This window comes from Chiloscyllium plagiosum, unplaced genomic scaffold (genome assembly GCF_004010195.1).
Source record: "Chiloscyllium plagiosum isolate BGI_BamShark_2017 unplaced genomic scaffold, ASM401019v2 scaf_6000, whole genome shotgun sequence".
Taxonomy (NCBI): domain Eukaryota; kingdom Metazoa; phylum Chordata; class Chondrichthyes; order Orectolobiformes; family Hemiscylliidae; genus Chiloscyllium; species Chiloscyllium plagiosum.
Window position 1 is genome coordinate 34341 of NW_025215344.1, and position 24116 is coordinate 58456.

The following is a 24116-nucleotide window of genomic DNA, read 5'->3' on the forward strand; positions in this document are numbered from 1 at the left end:
ATCCTCCAGCCTGGACCAAAGTACCCACCTGTGTACCTTCCTTAATCTCCAAGAAAACATGATATCACTGTAACCTTCTGCAGGCCCTAAAACACTCCTGGCCTATAGCACCACACGACCTCAGTAACCTTCTCCCATCCTTACCGACCTCCTCATCCAGACCCTTTTCAAGCCGCAACAACATTCCACATCTCTGTTCGCTCCTCCACTCCCTACAGCCCTCCCAGCACCTCAAGCATTCTCTCTTTGCGTAATTCTGCAATTTGGGGGAGCACGGTGGCTCAGTGGTGAGCAATGGCGCCTCACAGCGCCAGGGAGCCCAGGTTCGATTCCAGCGTTGGGTGACTGTCTGTGTGGAGCTTGCACATTCTTCCCTTGTCTGCGTGGGTTTCCTCTGGGTGCTCCGGTTTCCTCCCACAGTCCAAAGATGTGCAGGTCAGGTGGATTGGTCATTCTAAATTGCCCGTAGTGTTAGGTGCATTGCCAGCGAGAAGTGGGTCTGGGTGGGTTACCCTTTGGAGGGTCGGTGTGGCCTTGTTGGGCCGAAGTACCTGTTCCCATGCTGTAAGGAATCTAATCTAAACTCTCCCTCTGTGTTCCATTTTACTGTCCCTAAATATATCCCTCTATCCAGAAACAGCCCCAAACCCTTCAAACCTCCAAGTCTCTGTGAACTCCCACAGCTCCAACATCCCTCCTTAACTGTGTAACCTTTTCCAGTCCTTAAACACTCTGAAAATGTGGGCATCCTACAATCCTCCCTATCTGCGTAATCCTCTCAGGTCCCTGCAACACCCCCGATCTGTGGAACCAACTCCAATGCTTGTAACTCTCCCGATCAGTTTCTACAAGACTTACTGTCTATGTAACATTCTGCCGTCGCTATCACCAGCCCTGTCAATGTAAGCTCCTCTCGTCTCTCCCATCAATCTAATCATCGCCCTAACCTTCTCCAGCTCTTACACCCCTATCTGTGTAAAGGTTACACTCCCCTACTACCATCCCTAAAGCAGTGAGTGCAATGCTCCCTATCTGTGTTAGTGCCTGCAGGCTCTATTGCTGTTCCTGTCTCTGTGAGCTCTGACAGATTGTCCAACTTTCCGGTCCATATAATTTCCAGACCTCAGCATCTGACATCAGCAAATGTCTTCATTAACTACAGCCTTCCATATCTCTGTTCGTTCCTCAATTCCATACAACTTCATAATCTCTGTAAATAGCAACATTCCATAAAATACTTCCTGTCTGTGTAAACTACCCCAATCCTACACTGAGAAGCCTCACTGTCCTTTTGATGACCCGTAGTCCCTTCAGATCTCCCTGTATCTTTCCTGACTCCATTGAATACTGCTCATCTCATGTTATAATTCCTCTAACTCATATGTTACTCCCCATCTCTGTGATATTCTTCAGTTACTGCATTTCTCATTCTTTATCTCCAGAGCTTCCAATCCCCCTGATCGATGTAAGGTTATTTATCCCTTGCAGCATGTTTAACACCTGTAGCAGCCTCCAACTCCTCAATAACTCCTGTTGCTGTAACCTCCTCAAATACTACAGCTCACTGTCTTTGTAATATCTTCCAGTGTCTGCAACCCTGTCAATTTCTGTCACCTCCTCCAGAACAGCACTCCACATCTCTGTGTAACTGATGGGAATGCTGTAAACCTGCCTTCACAGTCCTCTCTAGCTCTCTGAACGACTGCAGCCTGAGAACCCTCAGCATCTCTGGCTCCTCCAATCCCTACACTTCTCCCTGGCTGTGTGAACTGAACCAACTCCTTCAACCCTCCCTATCTCACTCGTGCAGCTCCAACTATTGTCCATGTCAGTGTAATTCCCAGCACCAACAATCCTCTATAAACTCCTGCAGCTCCAACTACCACCCAAATCTGTGTAAACTCCAGTCCGTCCAATCCTCCCAGTCTCTATAAACCCCTGTAGCTCCAACTACCACTAATATCTCTGTAATCTCCAGACCTGACAACAACCCCTCCTTCTCTGTATCTCCTGTAGCTCCAATGACCACCCCATCTATGTAATCTCTAATCCCTATATTCCTCCTGATCTCTGTAACTCCTTCAGAACTGATAACCCTGTAACTCTCCTTGACATTTTCAGCCCGCCAACCATCTGATCTCTAACCACCAACAGTGATCTCAAATCACCCGAACTCTGTAACATCCTCCAGTCTCTCCAACCCAGCTTTTCTCTGTTAGCTTCTCTGGTATCTGTATTCCCCCTTTATCTCCAGTTACAGATCCTTGCTCAGGAGAAAATGTCTCAGTACCTAATCTGTAAGAACACAAGAATCTTCGGTGTATCAATACTTTTGCCTCATTTTCTAAATTTTAACGACTGCATGTTCAACCTTCTCCACCTCTTCTCATCAATATCCCTCCATTTTGAAGATCAGCCTGGTGAACCCTCTCTGGGCTGCTTCCAATGCAAGGACATTTTCCCTCCAGATCGGGGACCAAACCTGTTCACAGTATTCTCAGTGTGGGCTGATTGGAGTCCTCGACAGTTATTACAAGCCTTCCCTATTTTTATTCTCCATTCCCTTTGGAATCAATGCCAGCATTCCATTTGCCTTCTCTGTGTCCTGCTCGCCCTGTATGCCACCTTTCTGAGATTTATACACAAGGATTCCCACGTTACTCCGTGGTGTAGCTTTCTGCAGTTGATCTGAAACCAAGAGGTGACAGCAATAATCAGAAAAATGTTGGAATGTATGGTAAACGATATGCCAGAAATGATAACTGGATAGTTAAAAACCTATGGAAAAAGCGCAGTCCATTTATAGGAGTAGAATTAAGTCATTCGGTCCAACGGGTCTACTCCACTAATCGATTATTGCTGAATTGTTTCTCAACCCCATTCTCTCACTTACTCCCTGGAACCATTGATCTCCTTACTCATCAAGATCCTGGCTATCTCTGAGTTAGATATGTTAAATCACTTAGCACCCACAGCCCCATGAGGTAGTGAGTTCAACAGATCCATCACCCTCTGACTGAATAAATTCCTCCACATCTCTATTCTAAAGGGTATTCCCTTCACTCTGAAGCTGTGCCCTTGGCACGTAGTCTCTCCTGCTCGTGGAAACATCTTGCCCACGTCCACACCATCCAGGCCCCTCAGTATTCTGTAAGTTTGAATGAGATTTTGCCGCTGCCTCTGAAACTTCATCAAGTGCAGACCCAGAGACTTCACCTGCTCCTCATATAACACGAATTTCATCCCTGAGATCTTTCTTGGAAACCCATTTCTCGTACCCCTTCACATCCTTTGTCCAGACTCTGAATGAATAACATGTAGAGTGTAGTCCCAACACTGACCCCTGCGGAGCTCCCCTCATCACCAGTTCCCATTGTGAAAAAGACCCCTTTCTTCACACTCTGTCTTGTACAAATCGGACAAATCCTCTATCCATGTTCAGCACGTTGTTCTGAAACGGAAATTTCATTTCACACACACTGCTGGATTTATTTTTTTGTCTGGCTGTAAACAGCAGAATATCACCATTACCTTCCCATCTGTAATTCCCTGGAGAAGGTATGGTGAGCTGCCTTCCTCATCCACTGCCGTCCTTTAGGTGTTGGGACAGACACAGTGCTGGGAGGATGGAGTGTGGCTTGAAGGGCACCTTGGAAATGCTGGTGTTCCCATGCAGCTGGATCTCCTGTCCTTCCAGGGTATAGTGGTTCCGGATTTGTAAAGTGCTGTTGAAAGAGCCTGCCTGAGTGACCTCACTGCTACTTGTAGATCTTTTATTCCTTCATTCATTCACAGACATGAACTTTGATGGCTGAGTCAGCAGTTCTTGTTGATTTTGTGTCGTTCCTGAGAAGGTGGTGAGCTGCCTTCCTGAGCCACTGCACCAGCCGTTGGAAATTCTGATCACCTAAAATCTCTCCCTTTTTAAATTTGTCACCCCTTCAGCTTCTGTAACTCTCCATATAACTGTAATCAATGACAGCACAGATTCCCTTCCTAAATCTCTATAATTACAATGATAACGTGTGCTAAATTGGCACTTTTCGTCCTCTTTATCCATCTCATGACTTTCAGCCCCTACAATCCCACTATTTGGAATGCTTCCATTCTCTGCACCTTTCATGTCTTGAGGGACCTTGAACACCACCAGTGCTTGAAAGTTTATATTCCGCCCAGTTACTGCAAGTCTTCTAACTCTGTAACATCCAACAGTCTCCAGTACCATACAACACTTGCTGGCTCTCAATTTGCATTTGTTGAAGTCTACGCATCTCTGTTAGCAGCTCAGAAAAAGCCCTTTAGACTCTACAAAGCTCCATCATGAACAAGCCACAATCTTTCTATTTCCTTTGCCTTCTTCTGTGTCTTCAACTCTCACTCTATCTTCCAGTAAACCTCTTTAGTTGCTGCAGGTCTCCCTCGCTCTCCAGATAACCTGTTCCATCCCATACAGCTCGCTCAATCACCCTCTCCTCTGTCTAATCCTCCTTTTTTCCACTGTCTTCCAGGCACAACAGCGATCCTGTAAGAGAGCAGTGCAGAACGGGCTGTTATAAATCTCAGCTGAGGCTTGAGGCCTGCCATAACCTGGGAGTCACAAAGGGAGAGACCCTGAGAGAGAGCAGTAGAATATTAATCAGCAGCGAGGATCAAGGCCAACTGGGACTTGGAGTTGGAGAAACAGCAGAGCAGGAGGCTCGAAATCAACAGGGAGTGACCATGTGAGGGAGCAACATGGAGCCGGAGCTTGAGGCTCACTCACGTCTCGGAGGTGAATGCACCAACATGGGACGATATAAATCAGCACTGAGGATCGAGGCCTAGTCATGCCTGGGATTCACAGAGATGGTGACCCAGTGAGGGAGCAGAGTGTAATGGGAGCTGGAGGATTACACGTCCCTGGGAGTCACAGAGACGGTGACGCTGTGAGGGAGCAGAGTGTAGTGGGAGCTGGAGGATTACACGTCCCTGGAAGTCACAGAGACGGTGACGCTGTGAGGGAGCAGAGTAGAGTGGGAGCTGGAGGATTACATGTCCCTGTGAGTCACAGAGACGGTGACCCTATGAGGGAGCAGACTGGAGGGGGAGCTGGAGGATTGCACACCCCTGGCGGTCACAGAGATGGTGACCCTGTGAGGGAGCAGAGTGGAGTGGGAGCTGGAGGATTATATGTAGCTGGGAGTCACAGAGATGGTGACCATGTGAGGGAGCAGAGTGGAGTGGGAGCTGGAGGATTACACATATCTGGGAGTCACGGAGAAAACCTTCTGCTGTTGGGACCTGCCTGCACTGAGTTTGATTGAAGTGCAAGAGCCATCGCAGAAAAGGCTGTATGTTCATTGGCTGATAAATACACCGTTATTAGTAACTGTCAGTTAATTGCTGTAAGTCAGCAAATTTATTTTTTAACTTCTGAAGTAAAGATTGATCTCAGAAATATGAGGGGGATGTGAAATTCTGAACCAGTATAATAAATTACGCTCAGTAAGCCACATTGGAATAAGGGACTGAACCATACTATGATGTCCCTGATGTTAACTTAATTCTAAGTAATTAAGTAAGTTAGTCTAGACATGTTGCATTTTAAGACATGGCAAGGCATGTTTGTCAAATGGAAAATGTGTTCTGTTACATGGGAAGTCCGAGCGCCTGCTCATGTCCTCGATGAACACTGGGTCGTAGAGCTCAGATAGTGACTAGAGACTCTGTCATGATGAGAGTTATGGGGATAGCACACACACAGAACAGACCACCCTGCAGACATGACAGCCTGGAATAAGTAAGGGATGGGGTCGAGGCAATCGAAGAGAAACAGCCAGGGAATCCAGGTTTAGCCTGACGTCTCCCTCCCAATTCAGTTTCCCATTTCGGAAGCTGATGAAGGTGCAGTCAGAGCCATGTCAGTGGCCCCACAAGCAGCCTGACTGTATAGGAGTGGAGGGAGAAGGAAGGAGGAGCAATAGTCACAGAGGAGTCAGGAAAGTGAAGAAGGTGTCAGCGTGTCTGTAATTCCAGGATAGTGGGGTTAAGAATGTTACTGTGTCTGCACGACAATTGTCTGGTGGCCAGTCAAAGGTCATGTCCACGTTGGTAGGGATGGCATGGGTAGGAAGAGTGAAGTGGTCTGGGAATCAGAATTTAGGGAGCTCGGTGGATGGTTAGCAAATGGAACTCAAATGTATCAATCCCTGGAATACTCCCAGGGCCGTGTACAAGTGAGAACAGGCCTTGGAGTTTTAGGTAGACGAGAGTGTGACTGGAACGATGGTGCAGCAGGAAGGGCTTCAGATTCCTGCGTCATTGGGACTGATTCTGGGGAAGGCAGCAACTCTACAAACTGGATGGGCTCACATGTGACAGAGCTGGGACTGAATTGAGAGTGAGAAACATGAGTTGACTGAGAGCAGCCTTCAATAAGGCAAGAATGAAGCTGGGAACTTGTCAACAAGGCCAGTGAAATTGTAGCTTTAAATAGCTAGGTCAGATGGAGCTGGGATTGTAGAGATGTGGCTGCAGTGTGACCACGACTGAGAACTGGATAATCAAAGGTTTTCCCCATTTCTAAAGGAAGGATAAATAGGCCAACACAGTGAAGTAGTATTGTGTATCAATATTATTGTGACGCTAATCAATTCACACGTTGATCCACTCTTTCCTCATCCCTCATCTCTGCGTATTGATCCTATCAGATATTGGTAACCTTTGAAAACTTCAGCAAATAGCACAGTATAGAGGAGATGACTCTGTCCACTGTCTGCATTGGACAAGATGTAACGTTTGTTAAAGCCCTAGTTCTGTCTCCCCGGACAGTGTAGGACTTCAGGTGCAGATCACGGCACCTTTTTAAAATGGTTTGAGAATTTCTGCATCTACTCCGCTTCCATGTGTGACTCCCAGGTCCCTACCATACTCTGGGTGAAATAACAACTTTCCTCACACTTCTCTAATATTTCATCCAATTACATTAAAGATTCACCGCTGGTAATTGAGCTCTCCAACAGCAACAAGATGTTGTCTCCCTTTCTACCCATGTCCCTGACAATATGTGCACCCCAATCAAATCTCCTCTCAGCATCCTCTGTTCCAATCTTTCCTCATAACTGCACTTCCCCGTTCACAGGGTGGAGAATCTCCTCTGTACCCTCTCCAGTCCAATTCCATCCTTCCATGTGATGGAGTGACCAGAACTGTACACAGTCCCCAAGCTGTGACTGAACTCATTACTTATACAGTTCCTGCATAAGCTTCCAGCTCTGAAGTTCATTATTTTGTCTGATAGAGGAAATAACGCCATTTGCTACAATAACAAGATTATTGATGTTTCAGCCACCTTCGTTTATCTGCCCACACTGACCATATTCTCATTTTATTGTACATTCCTCTGTATTGTTGATGTCCCCAAATGCCTTGCCTTGCACTTCTCTGGGTTGTTCGCTCCATTCACCTGGACCCCATACTTTCTGTTTTTAAACAGTCTGCCTTGGGCTCTCTCGTTAAATCCAAGTAAGTCACATGCAGTTACAGGTTAGTGCCTCAAACCGACACGGTCAGATTAATTACGCACGATCTTCCTTGAATAAATCCAGACCGACTGTCCAGGAGTCCCTGGGACTTCCTCAGTGACCGTTTATCCACTGTCTCAGAATTCCAGCCTGTATACTTTCGGTCAATCCCTTGCTCCACATTAAACAAAGCTGCAGTGTAAGCCATTCTCCAGTCCTCCGGCACCATCCCTGCATCCATTGAGGATTGGATAATGTGAGTAACTATAAGGAAGCAAATTTTCCCCGGCTTCTTTTAACAGTCTGGAACATTGTGTTACCCCATTTTAAGGATTTGAATCTCCTGTAAAATTCTCCGCTCCAAGTTTGTCGCTCCCAACATTTAACACTGCATCCCTATTTTGATTCAGACAGACAGAGGCCTGAACCATCTTGTGATTTGGTCAAGTCTCATTTTAGTCCAGTTTCATGGAGAGTTTCTCTCCACAAGGTGAAGTGCATTTTCTCATGATACAATCCGCAATCTGCCTCATTAACTCCCCTCCCTGCCTGCGTGGTTATCTTCTCAACTGACACTAACACGATGATTTTCCCCTTCGTCATAACAACTGCCCACTGCCTGGATATCCCAGAGTGCACCAGCCTCCCTGTTCTCGGTGCCATTATTAAAATGACAGTACAATCTTAGATTGGCAAGCCAAAACTGGCCTGGACATGGCAGACACGGTAAACCTGGGGCCACACTTTGTGGCCAAGCCCCTGAAGTTCTGGTGGATGACATGTTGCAGGAGAGGGACATTATCTTCCTCCAGGAGTGGCAGGGGAGGCCACAACACCAGACCCTGCCAGCTTGGTCCGAAGCTGACTCCTGGGTCAGTGAGGTGCCAGCCTTCTGGGTGAATGCCCAGCAATGTAGGAAGGAGGTCAGTGATCTTCTCCCCTCCACCAGGGTAAGTGCAACCATCTGCACTTCGTGCCCTCTCCCTCACTCTCTGTGTTACTGCACCCACCTCCCACCAAGGTGCATGTTCTCCCACTCTCCGTAAATGCAGCATCTTCTCTTGGTCTCTCTCTAACCTCTTCTCTGTCCCTCTGCCCAACTCTGCCTGGTGTCTGTGCTGCCCACTCACTCACTCAGGACACCTCCCCACTTTTCCCTCAGCTGTCCCAGCACAAACACCAACCTTTTCCATCTCCTTTAATACCTCTTGCTAATTTTCACATTCCAGATGGAACCATCCCACAATAGAGATGGGCCAAGAGGATTAAGGGTCTCTCCAACATTCAGCTCCTCACCCCCTCACAGGAGATGTATCCTGACCCTAACAACCACGACAGGCTGACTTACCGTGTCCAAGCTCCCGGACTGGGATCTGAGACCCCCCCCACCCGACTCACTGTGCTGGGCACCGTGACTGACTGGACAATGATATCAAGCTTCCTGGTTTGTGTCTGTGCTCAACACCAAGACAATACAGCAGGCGTGTGAGCCTGGTAGCTCTGGCTGAGGGGAAACACTGCTGAGGGCAGGGTAAGGCAAGGCAATAATTCTTTGAGCATTCAAGTCAGCTCAAAGTGAATGTGTACGAACAAGAACTGAGCAGCCCATGAGCTGGGGGTGTGTCCCTGAGCACAGTGTCCTTGCAGCAGCATTGTAATGAGATTTGTCAGTGCACCATGAACTGCAGCATTGAAGTACACGTGTACTGTCAGTGGGTCGGAGATGTGCTGAGATGGCATGGTGAGGCTGGCATGTGTCAGATGCCAGCATCGGGGATGTGGCATACGTGCAGCTTCTGTTAGTGCAGTGTCCCCTGAGACGTTGGTGTCCAAGATAGAAGGCCGTAGGAGCGAGGGTCTAGATGGAGTTACCAGTTACCAGCTCGGACTTTCACGTCAAATTCTCCGTATTGAGTTTCCCAACAGTGGAAGGGAGGACATGAACCTGCAAGTTGATGAGGAGAGATCAACAATAATGTGGTTATTGATCATCAGTAATCATTCACTGAGCATCTCACCACTGCTGCACACAAATCTTGACTTAACGAACAGTCCAGCACTGGAAAAGGTCCTTCAGCCCAGCAAGCCTATACTGACACATGATGCCCTTCTAAAGTTAAAACGAAAGTTTTTGCTTCTACACGTTCTATGTAATTCTATTCGTTGCTGTCTCTACTCTATCAAGATGCCTCTTAAACCTTGCTATTTTAGCTTCTTCCCCTTTTATCAGTGTATTCCAGTCACTTTCACATTTTATCTGGAAAAGCAAAAAAAGAACTTGCCGAGTATATCTCCTGAGCTTTCTCCTTTACCTAAAACCTACGGTCCTGAGTAATTGATATTTCTACTCTGGGAATAAGTCTTTAACTGTCCTTCTCTCTATGTCTCTGATAATTTTGTAAATATCTACCACGTAGCCCCATAGCCAATGATGCCCAGCTGCACACAAATCATGTTTGTTCAATTTCTCCTTCTTGCTAATACCATCCAAACCAGACAACATCCTGGTAAAACGTTTCCATACCCTCTCCAACACTTTCACATCGTTCTGCTGGTGTGGCAACCAGTACTGTACACAATTTTCGAAATGTGCCCAAACTAAGTTTCTCGACAGCTGCAATATGACCTGCTAATTTTCATGTTGTCTGCTCTGATGCTTGTCTGCAAGTTTGCCATCAGTCTTCTTGATCACCCTATCCACCCGTGTTGTTACTTTCCGGGAACTGTGGAGCTGTACACCTCGGTCCCTTTGGATGTTGATGCAGCCAGTAGTTTTTCCATCCACTGTATACTTCTCTCCTGCATTAGACCTTCTAAAATGCATCACGTCGCAACTGTCCAGATAAAGTTACATCTGTGTTTTCTCTGTCCAAGTCTGCAGCTGACCGACATCCTGCTGCAATCTCTGGCAATCATCCTCACAAGCTGCAACTCCGCCAATCTATTTACAGATCTCCAGTCACAAAAACACTGATCCACCAATACTGTCTTCTATGACCAAGCCGTTCTCTCTCCATCTTACTGACTGACCACTGATCCCATTTCACTTCACCTTCTACATGAGCCTGCCATAAGGAACCATATCAAAGGCCTTGCTAAGGTCCAAACGGCCAACATCCAGCCCCATGCCCACATCAATCAATTGTCTCACTTCCTCAAAATAATCAAGTTTGTAAGACAGGATATTCCCCACAAAACTGTGTTGCCTGTTGCGAGTAAGTCCATGCTAGAATACTGTTGGAGCTGCACTCATTCAGACAAGTGTTTATTCCATCACATTCCTGACTTGAACCTTGGAGATTAGATTAGATTCCCTACAGTGTGGAATCAGGCCTTCAGCCCAACCAGTGCACACCAACCCTCAGAAGAGTAACCCACCCAGACCCATTCCCCTGCACGACATTGAACCCTGACTAATGCACCAAACACGATGGGCAGTTTAGAATGACCAATTCACCTGACCTGCACATCTTTGGACTGTGGGTGGAAACCGGAGATCCCGGAGGAAACCCACGCAGACACGGGGTAAATGTGAAAACTCCACACAGACAGTCACCCAAGGCCAGAATTGAACCGAGGACTTAGGTGAGGCAGCAGTGCAAAGCCGTGATGGTTACTGTACAGTGGGAATTTCAGGCCGTGATGGTGACTGTACAGTTGGAGGTATGTCGGGACGTCATGGTTACTGTACAGTGGGAGGTATGTCGGGCCGTGTTGGTTAATGTACAGTGGGTGGGATGTTGGGCCGTGATGGTTATTGTACAGTGGGGGGTATGTCGGGCCGTGATGGTTCCTGTACAGAGGGAGGTATGTCGGGCCGTGACGGTTACTGTACAGTGGGGGGTATGTCGGGCCATGATGGTTACTGTACAGTGGGAGGTATGTCGGGCCGTGATGGTTACTGTACAGTGGAAGGTATGTCAGGCCGTGATGGTTACTGTTCAATGGGAGGTATATCAGGCCGTGATGGTTACTGTACAGTGAGAGGTATGTCAGGCCGTGATGGTTACTGTACAGTGGGGGGTATGTCGGGCAGTGATGGTTACTGTTCAGTGGGAGGTATGTCGGGCCGTGATGGTTACTGTACAGTGGGAGGTATGTCAGGCCGTAATGGTTAATGTACAGTGGGAGGTATGTCGGGTCGTAATGGTTAATGTACAGTGGGTGGGATGTCGGGCCGTGATGGTTACTGTACAGTGGGAGGTATGTCGGGCTGTGACGGTTACTGTACAGTGCGAGGTATGTCGGGCAGTGATGGTTACTGTACAGTGGGGGATATGTTGTGTCGTGTTGCTTACTGTACAGTGGGTGGGATGTTGGGCCATGATGCTTACTGTACAGTGGGAGGTATTTGGGGCCATGATGGTTACTGTACAGCGGGAGGTATTTGGGGCCGTGATGGGGGGGTATGTAGGGTTGTGATGGTTACTGTACAGTGGGGGGGTATATTGAGCCGTGATGGTTACTGTACAGTGGGGGAGTATGTAGGGCCATGGTGTTAACTGTGCAATGGGAGGGATGTCGGACCGTGATAGTTACTGTACAGTGGGAGGTATGTCGGGCAGTGAATGCGACTACTCAGTGGGAGGTATATGGGCCGTGAAGGGTACCATACACTGGGAGGTATTTGAGGCTGTGACGGTAACTGTACAGTGGGAGGTATGTCGTGCCGTGATGCTTACTGTACAGTGGGAGGTATGTCGAGCCGTAATGGTTAATGTACAGTGGGTGGGATGTCGGGCCGTGATCGTTACTGTACAGTGGGAGGTATGTCATGCCGTGTTGCTTACTGTACAGTGGGAGGTATGTCGGGCCGTGATCGTTACTGTACAGTGGGAGGTATGTCATGCCGTGTTGCTTACTGTGCAGTAGGAGGTATGTCGGGCCGTGATGGTTACTGTGCAGTGGGAGGTATGTCGGGCCGTGATGGTTACTGTACAGTGGGGGGTATGTCGGGCCGTGATGGTTACTGTACAGTAGGAGATATGTCGGGCCGTGACGGTTACTGTGGAGTGGGAGATATGTTGGGCCGTGACGGTTACTGTGCAGTGGGAGGTATGTTGGGCCGTGATGGTTACTGTACAGTGGGAGGTATGTCGGGCCGTGACGGTTACTGTACAGTGGGAGGTAAGTCAGGCCGTGATGGTCACTGGAGGAGAAAGTGAGGTCTGCAGATGCTGGAGATCAAAGTTGAAACTTTATTGCTGGAACAGCACAGCAGGTCAGGCAGCATCCAGGGAACAGGAGATTCGACGTTTCGGGCACAGGCCCTTCTTCAGGAATGAGCAGAGAGTGTTCAGCAGGAGAAGATAAAAGGTAGGGAGGAGGGACTTGGAGGAGGGGAGTTGGAAATGTGATAGGTGGAAAGAGGTCAAGGTGAGGGTGATAGGTCGGAGTAGGGTGGAGGCGGAGAGGTCAACAAGAAGACTGCAGGTCAGGAAGGCGACGTGGTCGACGGTGCCCTCCACCGCATCTCCTCCACTTCCAACTCCCCTCCTCCAAGTCCCTCCTCCCTACCTTTTATCTTCTCCTGCTGAACACTCTCTGCTCATTCCTGAAGAAGGGCCTGTGCCCGAAACGTCGAACCTCCTGTTCCCTGGATGCTGCCTGACCTGCAAGCACCTCAAAGTGAAATTCACCTTTCTGTACAATCTGCTTGAGATATTGTCTCGGAAAATGACATTTGAATTTATGCGAGGATGCAGATACTGTGGTGATGAAGGGATATCACATACGTCAGTAATAATACTTGGTCTGAGAATTAGTTCAGTTACTTAAATATGACTAATCACATAGTTTAATGTAATCTATCTGCTTCTGAAATGCCCTTAATCTTTGAAACAATTCTGGCATGCAGTATATCAGATATTTGACAAGTACATTTTGGACTTCATATGATTTATTTCATTGCAGTCATAATGGATCAACCCATACAATTTATAGACAAACCGAACAACTCAGTATAATAATATGCATTATATCTGATACTTTATTAATTAAGATGCACTGCAGAAACTCACTAAGGCTGCTTTGATAGCATCTTCCAAACCCATGACCTCTTACCATAAGAAGGACAAGGGCAGCAGATACATTGGAACACCACCACCACTTTCAAGTTCCCCTGCAAGCCACAGCCCATCTTGACTTGGAATGATACCAACATTCCTTCATTGTTACTGGGTCAATATCCTGGAACTCTCTCCCCAAGGGCATTGTGGGTCTACCCACAGCACATGGACTGCAGCGGTTCAAGAAGGCAGCTCACCCCCACCTTCTCAAGGGGCAACTAGCGATGGGCAATAAATGCTGGATCCTGCCAGTGACAACCAGAACCTATGAATGAACTAAACAAAATGAAAAGTTTGAAAATGTTCATCCCAACCCCCTAACGATTGGCAAGAAAAATCAATCTGCTGTGGAGATGGCTAAGTACAAACCATGAATTTGTTCAAAAAAACCGAGAGAACTGCAGATGCTGGAAGTTGGACACAAAAACATAAAAATGTTAGCAGGTCTGGCAGCATTTGTGGAGAGAAATCAAAGTACACCTTTCGGGTCCAGTCACCCTTCTTCAGAATGGGTCTGAACTGAACTTGTTCAGGTATCACCAGCTCTCCTCTTTACTTCCTTCAGCTCTACTGGAATCTGAGATCCTCACAGTTTTCCAACTCTGGTCTCTCTGGCTCCTCCCTGATTTTAATTGCCCCCACCATTTTCAGCCCTGTCATCTGTTGTCTGTGTGCCAACATCTTAAAATCCACGTCTCTTCAAGGCATTCCTCCAAACCTACATTTTCGGCCAGGTTTGGGATCACCCTTTGTGCTGTCTCCTTCTGTCATTGGGCGGTGTCGAAAATCTCAAAAACATTTGTTTTTCAGTTGATACTTCTCTTGATAAACACTTTGGCTCATTTGACTGGACCAAAAAATGGTGCTATATGAATTAAAGTTGTTAGTACTTAGAGTAGAGTCATAGAGATGTACAGCATGGAAACAGACCCATTGGTCCAACTTGGTAAAAACAAGGGCTGCAGATGCTGGAAACCAGAGTCTAGGTGAGAGTGGTGCTGGAAAAGCACAGCAGGTCAGGCAGCATCCGAGGAGCAGGAAAACCGATGTTTCGGGCAGAAGCCCTTCTTCAGGAAAGTGTGTCCGGCAGGCTAAGATAAAAGGTAGGGAGGAAAGACTGGGGGAGGGGCGTCGGAAATGCGATAGGTGGAAAGAGGTCATGGTGAGGGTGATAGGTCAGACTGGGGTGGGGGCGGAGAGGTCAGGAAGAAGATTGCAGGTTCGGAAGGCGGTGCTGAGTTCGATGGATTTGACTGAGACAAGGTGGGCGGAGGGGAAATGAGGAAACTGGTGAAATCTGAGTTCATCCCTTGTGGTTGGAGGGTTCCGAGGCGGAAGATGAGGCAGACATTCACTGCCTTCTGAGAGAGTTCATCATTTTTCACCTCAGATTGAAATCCATGTTCCTTATTCGGTATCTACCGCCTCGAGTTCGAGACTCAGGGGAAACACCTTCTCAGCATCTACCTAGTCAAGCTCCCTCTGTATCTTGTACATTTCAATAATATCACCCTCATTCATTTCAACCACAATGAATAATCGCCTCACCATTGGAGATGCATTCAATAATTCATTCCTTTCATCCCAGGAAGCCACCTCATGAACCAACCTAGTTACCTGCTGCATCAGCATGCTGACGTTATGATTCATACACAGGAACACTCCAAACCCTTTGTACTGCTCCTTATTTGGGAGTCCTCTTCATTAAATAACATTTTGGTTCTCAGTGTCATCCACAAACTCGGATGGAAATTGCACTCAGCTCCCGCCGTCAGGCTATCAGTTATTTACAGCTGATGCCATCGGCCTGATATTTGTGGTAATCCAATAGATCCATCTTTATAATCAAGATCCATTAATCCTGACTCTCCGATTTCTATGTGTTAAACAACTATCATCCCATGCTAATATATTATTCATCATACTACGAGCCTCTGTCACGTGTCAGAACGTTTATTTTGTGATACCTTGTGAAAAATCTCTGGAAAGCCTCATGTTGATCAGTTCCCTTTATCAAATCTGATTGTCACTTTCTCAGGGATTCCTGATGAAGGGCTCCTGCCGAAACATTAATTTTCCTGCTCCTTGGATGCTGCCTGACATGCTGTGCTTTTTCAGCATAGCTCTAATCTTGACATTCTCAGGGATCTCCAAAAATAATTTGTATGATTTTACAGGACAAAAATAGTTTCCCCTTCACAAACCATGCCAACTCTCCATTAAGTTTTTCGAAGTGACCTGCAATTCCTTCCTTAATAACAGGTTCTAGCAGATTCCCAGCAATAATGGTTAGGCTAAATTGTTCCTGCCCTCTGTCTCATTCCTTTCTTGAAGACAGGCGCCATATTGGAGGTTCTCCAGTTTCACTAGAACACTCCTGTAATCCAGAGAATTAAGGGATATTTCACACAGTGCCGCAAGTCACTCTGTGACCACTTTTAAAATTAACTATGAATTACTGCTGACCTGTCTATCTTTATTCTTATCTGTTAGTTAAAAACTTTGCTCCTTTTGTTAGAGACAGTTCAAGAACTGCCCTCTTATTACCATTTTGTTTATACCATTGACATGCTTGCAGTGCCTTCCCCATGTGGAAATACTGTTGTAAATTATCTGCCTGTTCCCTGTGGCCAGTTCTCCAGTCACCCCCTCCAAAGGCCTCAATGTACTTTCCTCACTTCACTTCTGACTCAGCTCACACACACATCTTCAAGCTTTTCTTATGTAGACAAAAAAGCTCATGATGCTTGTTTTTATATTTCTTGCCAATTCATTACATCTTATCTTTTCGTACATTTTCCTCGCTTTCTAGATTCATAGTCATATCATGCGCAAACAGAACATTTGGTCCAACTTGTCCATGCTGATCAGATTTTCTAAATTAAATTAATTCCATCTGCTTGCACTTGGCCCATATGCCTCTTCACGTTTCCCGTTCATACGTTGGTCCAAATGTCTTTGAAATATTGTAGCTGTACTTGTTCCTCTGGCAGCTTATTCCATACAGACATCACCCTCTGTGTAAAAAAAGTTGCCCCTTTGTCCCTTTCAAGTTTCCCCCTTTTCAACTTAAAGCTGTGCATCTGTGTTTGAATTCCCCGATTCTGCAGAAAAGACCTTGGCTATTCACCCTCTCCATGCCTCCCATGATATTATAAACTTCTAGTATGCCACCCCTCAATAGCGAAGGATACTGGAACTAAAAACACAAAAAATGCTGGAGAAAGTGACAGCTTCGTAAAAGGGTCACTGTACCTGAAAAATCAACTCCGCATTCACTACAGAAGATGCTGCCAGACCTGCTTTGTTTCTTCAACAATTTCTGTTTTTAAACAAGTTCCAATGAGGTGTGTGAAAGCTGCTCAAACGCCCTGTCCAACATGAAGGGCCATACACTGGGAACTGAACGATACCGCAAAGTTCACACATTCATTGGCTCTGAAACTGCAAAAGGCTGGCATCACTGACACCACAGAGCTCTTAAATCATGGTCAGGGAGAAAACAAGAGGGAAACACACTCAATTCAAACGCAGAAGATGGCATTACGAGAAAGGAAAAGATTCAGATGAATATGTTAAAGGATTTGAGTAATGTAACAAATTAGAAGCATGACACCAAGGAGAGACCCTCAGCAGAATGAGAATATTAAAATCGAAGTATTCCTGCATCAGACAACAGGTGAGGTCACTGAGTTCACGGCTGATAGGTGAAAGGGTCTCGATGTGAATTGGGCCAGTCAGTACAAGTGAATTGCAGATATTGCAGCTCAACCTGGGCATTCATGTGATGCTGTAGACAACAGCAGCAACAGAAGCAGGATTGTCTTCAAACATAGACTGATGGAATATCCTGGGGAAAATGTTACAGATTATAAGTACCATCAAGCCGAGTGATGGTTCAGTGACGAGTGTGGGTGACCATGCCAAGGTCAGAACCATGTGTACCTAAAGCTGATGACAAACCATTAAAGCTACCGCACTTGAGTGGTTTCATTCCAAACAGCAGAACTAACATCTTATAGAGAGGACAAAATGATCCCAAGACCAACAGATCAGATCTAAGCTCTGCAGTGCTGCCACATCCAGACATAAATGTTGGTGTACTATTAAACAACTTACTGGAGGAGAGGACTCCAGAAATATCCCCATCTTTTGTAATGGAACAGCCCTGCACAACATTTACAGTGAAAAAGAGAAGGATGGAGTATCTGCGCCATCCTCAGCCAGAGGTTTTGAATGGATGATGCACCTCACCCTCGTCATGATGCCCACAGAATCACAGATGGCAGTGTTCAACCAATTTGATTCGCTGCATGTGACACGAGGAAACAGCTGAACCCAGCAGATACGACAAAGGCATTGGGCCCTGACCCCATCCCTGCAATAGGACTGAAGACTTGTGCTGCACAACAAGCTGTGTCCCTGGGGAAGCTGCTTCATTCCAGCTCCAACTCTGACAACTCCCTGGCAATGTGGAAAAGTACTCAACTATATCCCGTCCCCTAATGGATGAATAATTGCATTCTGACAATTTAACACTCCCTCAGTTCCTTCACAATAATCAAATTGGTGAGAGGTCTTTTTGGCAGGGCTGTCAAGCAGTACAGAAATAACCTGCGCAGTGTGGTTTCGGATAGGTTCCTATGTGGAGATGGTGCTGTTGTGGAAATGTCACTGGATTACGAATCCAATACAGGATAATGCTCTTGCAGCTGGTGGAAGTTATAAACAATTAATACAATATCAAGATCTAGGATCTGGTGTCAGTAACAGTGACCTTCCACCAATGTTGATTTTAAACTTCGATCTCCTACCCCAATGTACTTTCAGGAAGTGAATCTCCTGTGTTTTCCTGGTCTGGCCGAAGAGCAACTCCAGACACAGAGACATTTGATAAACTCTTCAATGGTCTCTGAAACGGTCAAGCAAGACACTCTATTGTATCAAACTGCTCTGAGATCTGAAAAGATAAAACCGGACAGAATACCCGGCCCCAGCCTTGGTACCGGAAAAGGGAACGGGAAACACAGACCTGTTGACCCTGCAGAGACCTCACATCTGAGAGCTTGTGACAACATTTACAGAGCTTTCCCACAGACTGCACAGAAACATCGGGAAAGGAGTCGGCCATTTGACACATTGAGCCTCCCCCATTCTAGTTCATGGAGAAAATCTCCTCAATGCAATTTTCCCGACCCAGTGTTTATATCCCTTAATATGTTTAAACACTGTGAAATATAAAATAAGAACTGCTGTAATCCCTTCGGTCCATCAATTTTGCTCCTCAATTCAATATACAGGCAGTTCTCTGATAGCGCGTGTTTATTAAATACAATTTCGCTACAATGCGATTCGTGAATTGCGCACCTTTTTCTATGAAGTGAACTCCCGTTCACTGTGACACGATTCCTTGCTAGGCACTAGCTGAACAATAAAACCCAGCCTCAGGATCCTAGTCTGCAAAATGCACAATGGGTTCAGCTAAAACAGGAATGTAATCCGCTCTGCAAGCCTTGAAACTAAGCCTGAAACTGGGAATATTTGTCTATATTTAGAAAGAACTTTATTTAAAACCAGGAGAATCTTGGGGAGAACTGGGATACCGCATCAGCATCACGTGGTCAGTCAGCCCTGAATGCCTTCTGGTGAAGAGCTTGGTGAAGGGTACAGGGCTGCCGTCAGTGACTGTAGTGTGAAATTGTTACATTAAGAGCACTATTGCATTAAAATGTATGATTTAAAGGTTTACTTAGACTAACTTTTTTTTGGTTTTTACTGATATTTTGCGGTTTGCGCCTTTTCCCATTGGCCCCATTGTTAATATTGCACGATTTTCTGTAATATAGTATTGCACAGGTATACAGCTACCGTGATATTGGAGAATAACCTGTAAAGATATCTGATTGTCTATCTTCATACCATACTCCTGCTCTCTCCATATCCCTTTCCTGTATAGAAATCCTTATTTATATTCAGTGCCTTGGTTTACACAGCCTGATCTGGGAGACGATTCCCCAGGTTCACCAGTCTCTGAGTAAAGACATTTATGCTCATCTCAATGCAGAGTGGCCTGTCTGTATCTAATATTGTAGCCCCTTGTTTTTGATGTCCCACCGAGGGAAATTATCACCCCTGCTTCCAATCTGACTCGTCCTGAAAGAATTTTATGTATTTCATAGAGATGTCCACACATTTTCCTCAACCCCTTGGAATGTAGGCCCAGCTGCACCAGACTCTTCACCCACAACAAGCCCGTCATTCCAGAGATCAGTCTGGTCTCCTTCGCTGCTCTCCCTCAATGTCAGGTTTGTCCTTTATAAGGCAAGGAGACCAAAACTACACATAATACTGCACAATGTTCGAAATGAGATCTCACCAAGGCCCTATACAGTTGCAGTAAAACACCCTTACTCCTGCATTCAAATTCCCCTGAAATGAAGGTGAATACACGATTTATCTGCCTATCAGCTTTCTGTTCCTGCAATATTGCTTTCAGTGACTGGTGTACAGGGAGATCCAGATCCTTTTCAATGTTGCAGCTCCCCACTCGTTGGGTCTGTGTCTACTGGTCAGCGTGCCAATTCCATTCCCAGTATTGACTTCCTTCATCTCCTTCCCCACTGACCTATTGTACTCTATGCCACTCTCTCCCCACCCCCACCCTCCTCTAGCTTATCTCTCCACGCTTCAGGCTCTCTGCCTTTATTCCTGATGAAGGGCTTTTGCCCGAAACGTCGATTTTGCCTGTCCTCGGATGCTGCCTGATTTGCTGTGCTCTTCCAGCACCACTGATCCAGATTCTGGTTTCAGATCTCACTGCCCTGCACTGACCTCGGAGGGCTGCACAGAGGGAAACAAAAATGCAGTTTAAGTTCCTTTATAGATCAACGCTTTTCATAAAATCCCTTTTCAAATGATCGGCTCCCATTCTGTTATTCCCACAAAGGTCACAACATCACATATCCCCCGCTCCCCCCTTGCTCTTTATCTGCCACGTATTTGTCCAGACACTCCACTTGTCTCAATCACCTTGCAGTTTTTTTGACATCCTGCTCACCCACTCACAATCCGATATTGTTTAGTGCCATCAACAGACGAGGAAATATTGTATTTGATTTCCTCAACCAAATATATGATGTGTATTTGGAATAGCTGGGGCCCAAGCCCCAGTCCTGCTATATCCGCCCAGGGTACCACTCGAAACAAAACTTGTTTATCCTACTCACTGCTTCCTGTCAGCTCTCCCATTCTAAAATCATATTAGTCCCAGGCCCATATGATTTTAATTTGCATAATAGGCTTGGGACTTTATCAAAAATCTTCCTGAAAATCGAATCGTATTGTATTGATTGCTTCTCCATAATTATGCTAAAAGTCACTTTCTCAAATATGATTCCCATTTGATAAATATCTTTTGACTTTGTCTGTGCTCATTACTTTCAATTCCAATACTTCCTCTAAAACTGTTTGGTTGCTAATTTCATTCTATTCTCTTTTTTTTTCAACAGACTAATGTTTGCTAATATTGTTGGGAAGTTTTCTTTTTTGTTTTTTTTCTTCTGTGAAGACATAACTGAAGTATTTGCTCCATAGTTCTGCCTTTTCCCTGTCCTCAATTCTCTGGTATCAGACTGTAAGAAAGCTGCACCTTTTTTCCCTTCATTTTGCCATTGAAATATTTTCACAAGATATGACAAGTTCAATCTTAAAATCCTTGATGGGCTTCTGAAGGAAGCCCATCAATTCCTATCTTAAGCTACTCAATAATTGACCTTCCACAGACATGCAAACACAGAAGCATAGACTTTGTACCATCAGAAATACAGCACGGTCTACATGAGCCCCACTTTCCGACACAAGACTCGTAGCCGTAAATCTTATGGCAGTTCAACTGCACAGCCGTATATTTTCTTATGGTTGTGAAGTTACCATTACAACTCCTCTCTCAGGAGGGGCATTCCTGACCCCAACACCCTCTGGGTGAAAAACAATCCTCAATTCCTCTCCAAATCTCAAGCACATCACTTTAAAATGTGCTCCATTTGTTCTTGGTCCTTTGACTGAAAAGAACAGCTGCTGTCTATCCATGCCCCTCGGAATACTATCCTTCCGAATCACGGCCCACTCAAGCCTTTTCTCCTCCAAACTAAACAACCCGTGCTGATCCAGCCTCTCTCCATAGCTGATTTGCTCTATCCCTGGGAACATCCTGGTGAATCTCCTCTGAGCCCCCCTCCACTACAATCAGATCCTTCCCGTAGTGTGGTTCCCAGAACTACATACAGTATTCCATCTTGGCCAAACCAAAGTTCCGCATAGCGGATGAATAAAGGTTATGTTTACGTCCCCGATGCTTTCTCAAATTGTGTATTAACCTGTTTAGTCACATTTAGGGATGTGTGGAGAAGCACCCTCTAAGCATCCTCCTGTGCTGCCATTCATTGAGTACTCCCCTGTCTGAGTACTCCCCTGTCTGGTTCCTTCTTCTAAAGTGTATCATCTCATATTTATCAGGATTACATTCCATCTGCTATTGATCTGTCCATCTGACCATTCCATCTGTATCTTCCTGTAACATAAGGCCTTCCTCCGCACTGCCAACCACCTGGCCAATCTTTGTATCAAACACAAACTTAGTTGTCATACTCCCGCCAACCCCGTCTGTATTCAAAGCTGCACCATTTATGAGTACCACAAATAAGAAGGTTAAAGTTCACACAACACCAGGTTAAAGTCCAACAGGTTTATTCGGAGGCACTAGCTTTGAAGGGCTGCTTTTTCATCAGGTGTTATGCACTTTGAAAGCACGTGCCTCTGAATATACTTGCTGGACTATAACCTGATGTTATGTGATTTTTAGGTTTGTGCACCCCAGTCCAACACCAGCACCTCTGAATCACAAATAATAAGGGACACTGCACTGATCCCTGTGATACACCATTGGACACTGGTCTCCAGTCACACTAACAGCCTTCAACCACTACCCTCTGTCTCCTTACACTAAGTTGATTTGGATGCAACTTGGCAAGTCACTAATGACTCCTTCCTGTTCCCTTGTTATTCTTTCCTGCTTGACACACTTGCAGAATATCTGGGGATTCTCCCTAATCTTATCCTGCCAGCAGGTTTCTATGCTCCTGTTTTCGGCAGATGAGTTTCCTCATTATTACGGTCTTAAGTGGCCAATCCCTTATCTTGCCATTATTTGCCCTGAATGTGGGTTGGACAGCCAGGGAAGCGTTCTGTTTATTTCCAAATTGTCATATGTTTTGTGAATTTTCCAAATTATACTGTGACCCACCTCTCATTCTTTGAAACGCTGGAGAACACAGGCTGAGTTTCCTCATCAGGCAACCTCGCCATCTGTGGCATTAATCTGGAGAACGTCCATTGCACTTTTTTTGTGGTCAGTATATTCTTTCTCAGATTGGGTCACCAACACTGTACACAATGGATGCAGGTTTGGAAGGTTCATTTCCAGACGTTTCATTGCCTTACATCTTCAGTGGACCTAAGGCGAAGCAATGCTGAAATTTCCTGCTTTCTATTTGCATGTTTGGGTTTCTTTGGGTTGTTGATGTCAATTCCTGTGGTGATGTTATTTCCTGTGGTGAAGTCACTTGCTGTTGCTTTTCTCAGGTGGTGGTAGATGGGGTCTAACAACCAATAGCACATCTAGTTAGACATCTGTCAGAAATACATACAAATTCTCTCCGTTGTTGCTGTTAATTTCTAAACATCCAGTATTACACGCTGTATAATAGATTCCAATAGTTTCCCTGCAGATGTGAAGTTAATTGGTCGGCAGTTCTCCAAACTTTGTCTTCTTCCCTTTATAGATGCTTTCCATGCTTGGATCCTTTCCATTAATCTATAGTGCTTGGACCACGTTTACTAACTTCTATTTATCCGCAATGAATTCCGGCCTCTGCAGAATGCCACAGGAAAATAAAACAGTCTCGACAATGCATTTAATACTTCTATTACTGATTTATGCCTGACATTTTAATATGAAGTACATCAGGCTTGTCACACTTAGCAATGCTCAATCCAGTTATACTTTCAAATATTACCTTGTTACGGATATAAATTGACTTTATGTCTTTAGTTGTCTTTAGTTGCACAAGCCCCACAATATCACTGGGTATTACTCAGTGATTTTGTGGATCTTCCTCCATGAAGACTGATGCATAGTAGCTGATTATTTTCTTGACAATTTCCCTGTTCTTCACAATAAACTCTCCTCTCCTGATTACAAATTTCCATATTTGACCTTGCTTTTATTTTGTTTCCTTTGAAATACAAGATTGTAGACTTATGCAGTGTTTTTGTTCCTGTTTGTTAGCATTCATGTTCTCTTTCTGATTTCCTGATCAGTTTCAAGGCCCTCGTTTCTGGATCGTGAATTTCTGAAAATTCTCAGGTTTCCACTCTGACTGAAATTCTTCTGAAGCCACTTCCTATGATTAATACATTTTCGAATTTGTTATGTTAAACATCATTGTGTCACTTTTCCTTTTTTTAGTGTTTGTACCTGAAATAAATA

The 24116-nt window shown here is 45.5% G+C and overlaps 1 long non-coding RNA gene across 1 annotated transcript in view; it reads left to right on the forward strand.

Annotated features, from left to right (window-relative positions):
* The window catches only part of LOC122548293, a 24386-nt gene extending 346 nt beyond the window's left edge, over positions 1-24040 (forward strand). The window contains exons 2-3 of the long non-coding RNA XR_006311205.1: positions 4509-4771; positions 23948-24040. This is a non-coding gene — a long non-coding RNA (uncharacterized LOC122548293). The remainder of the gene's footprint in view (positions 1-4508; positions 4772-23947) is intronic.
* The last annotated feature ends 76 nt before the right edge of the window (positions 24041-24116 follow it).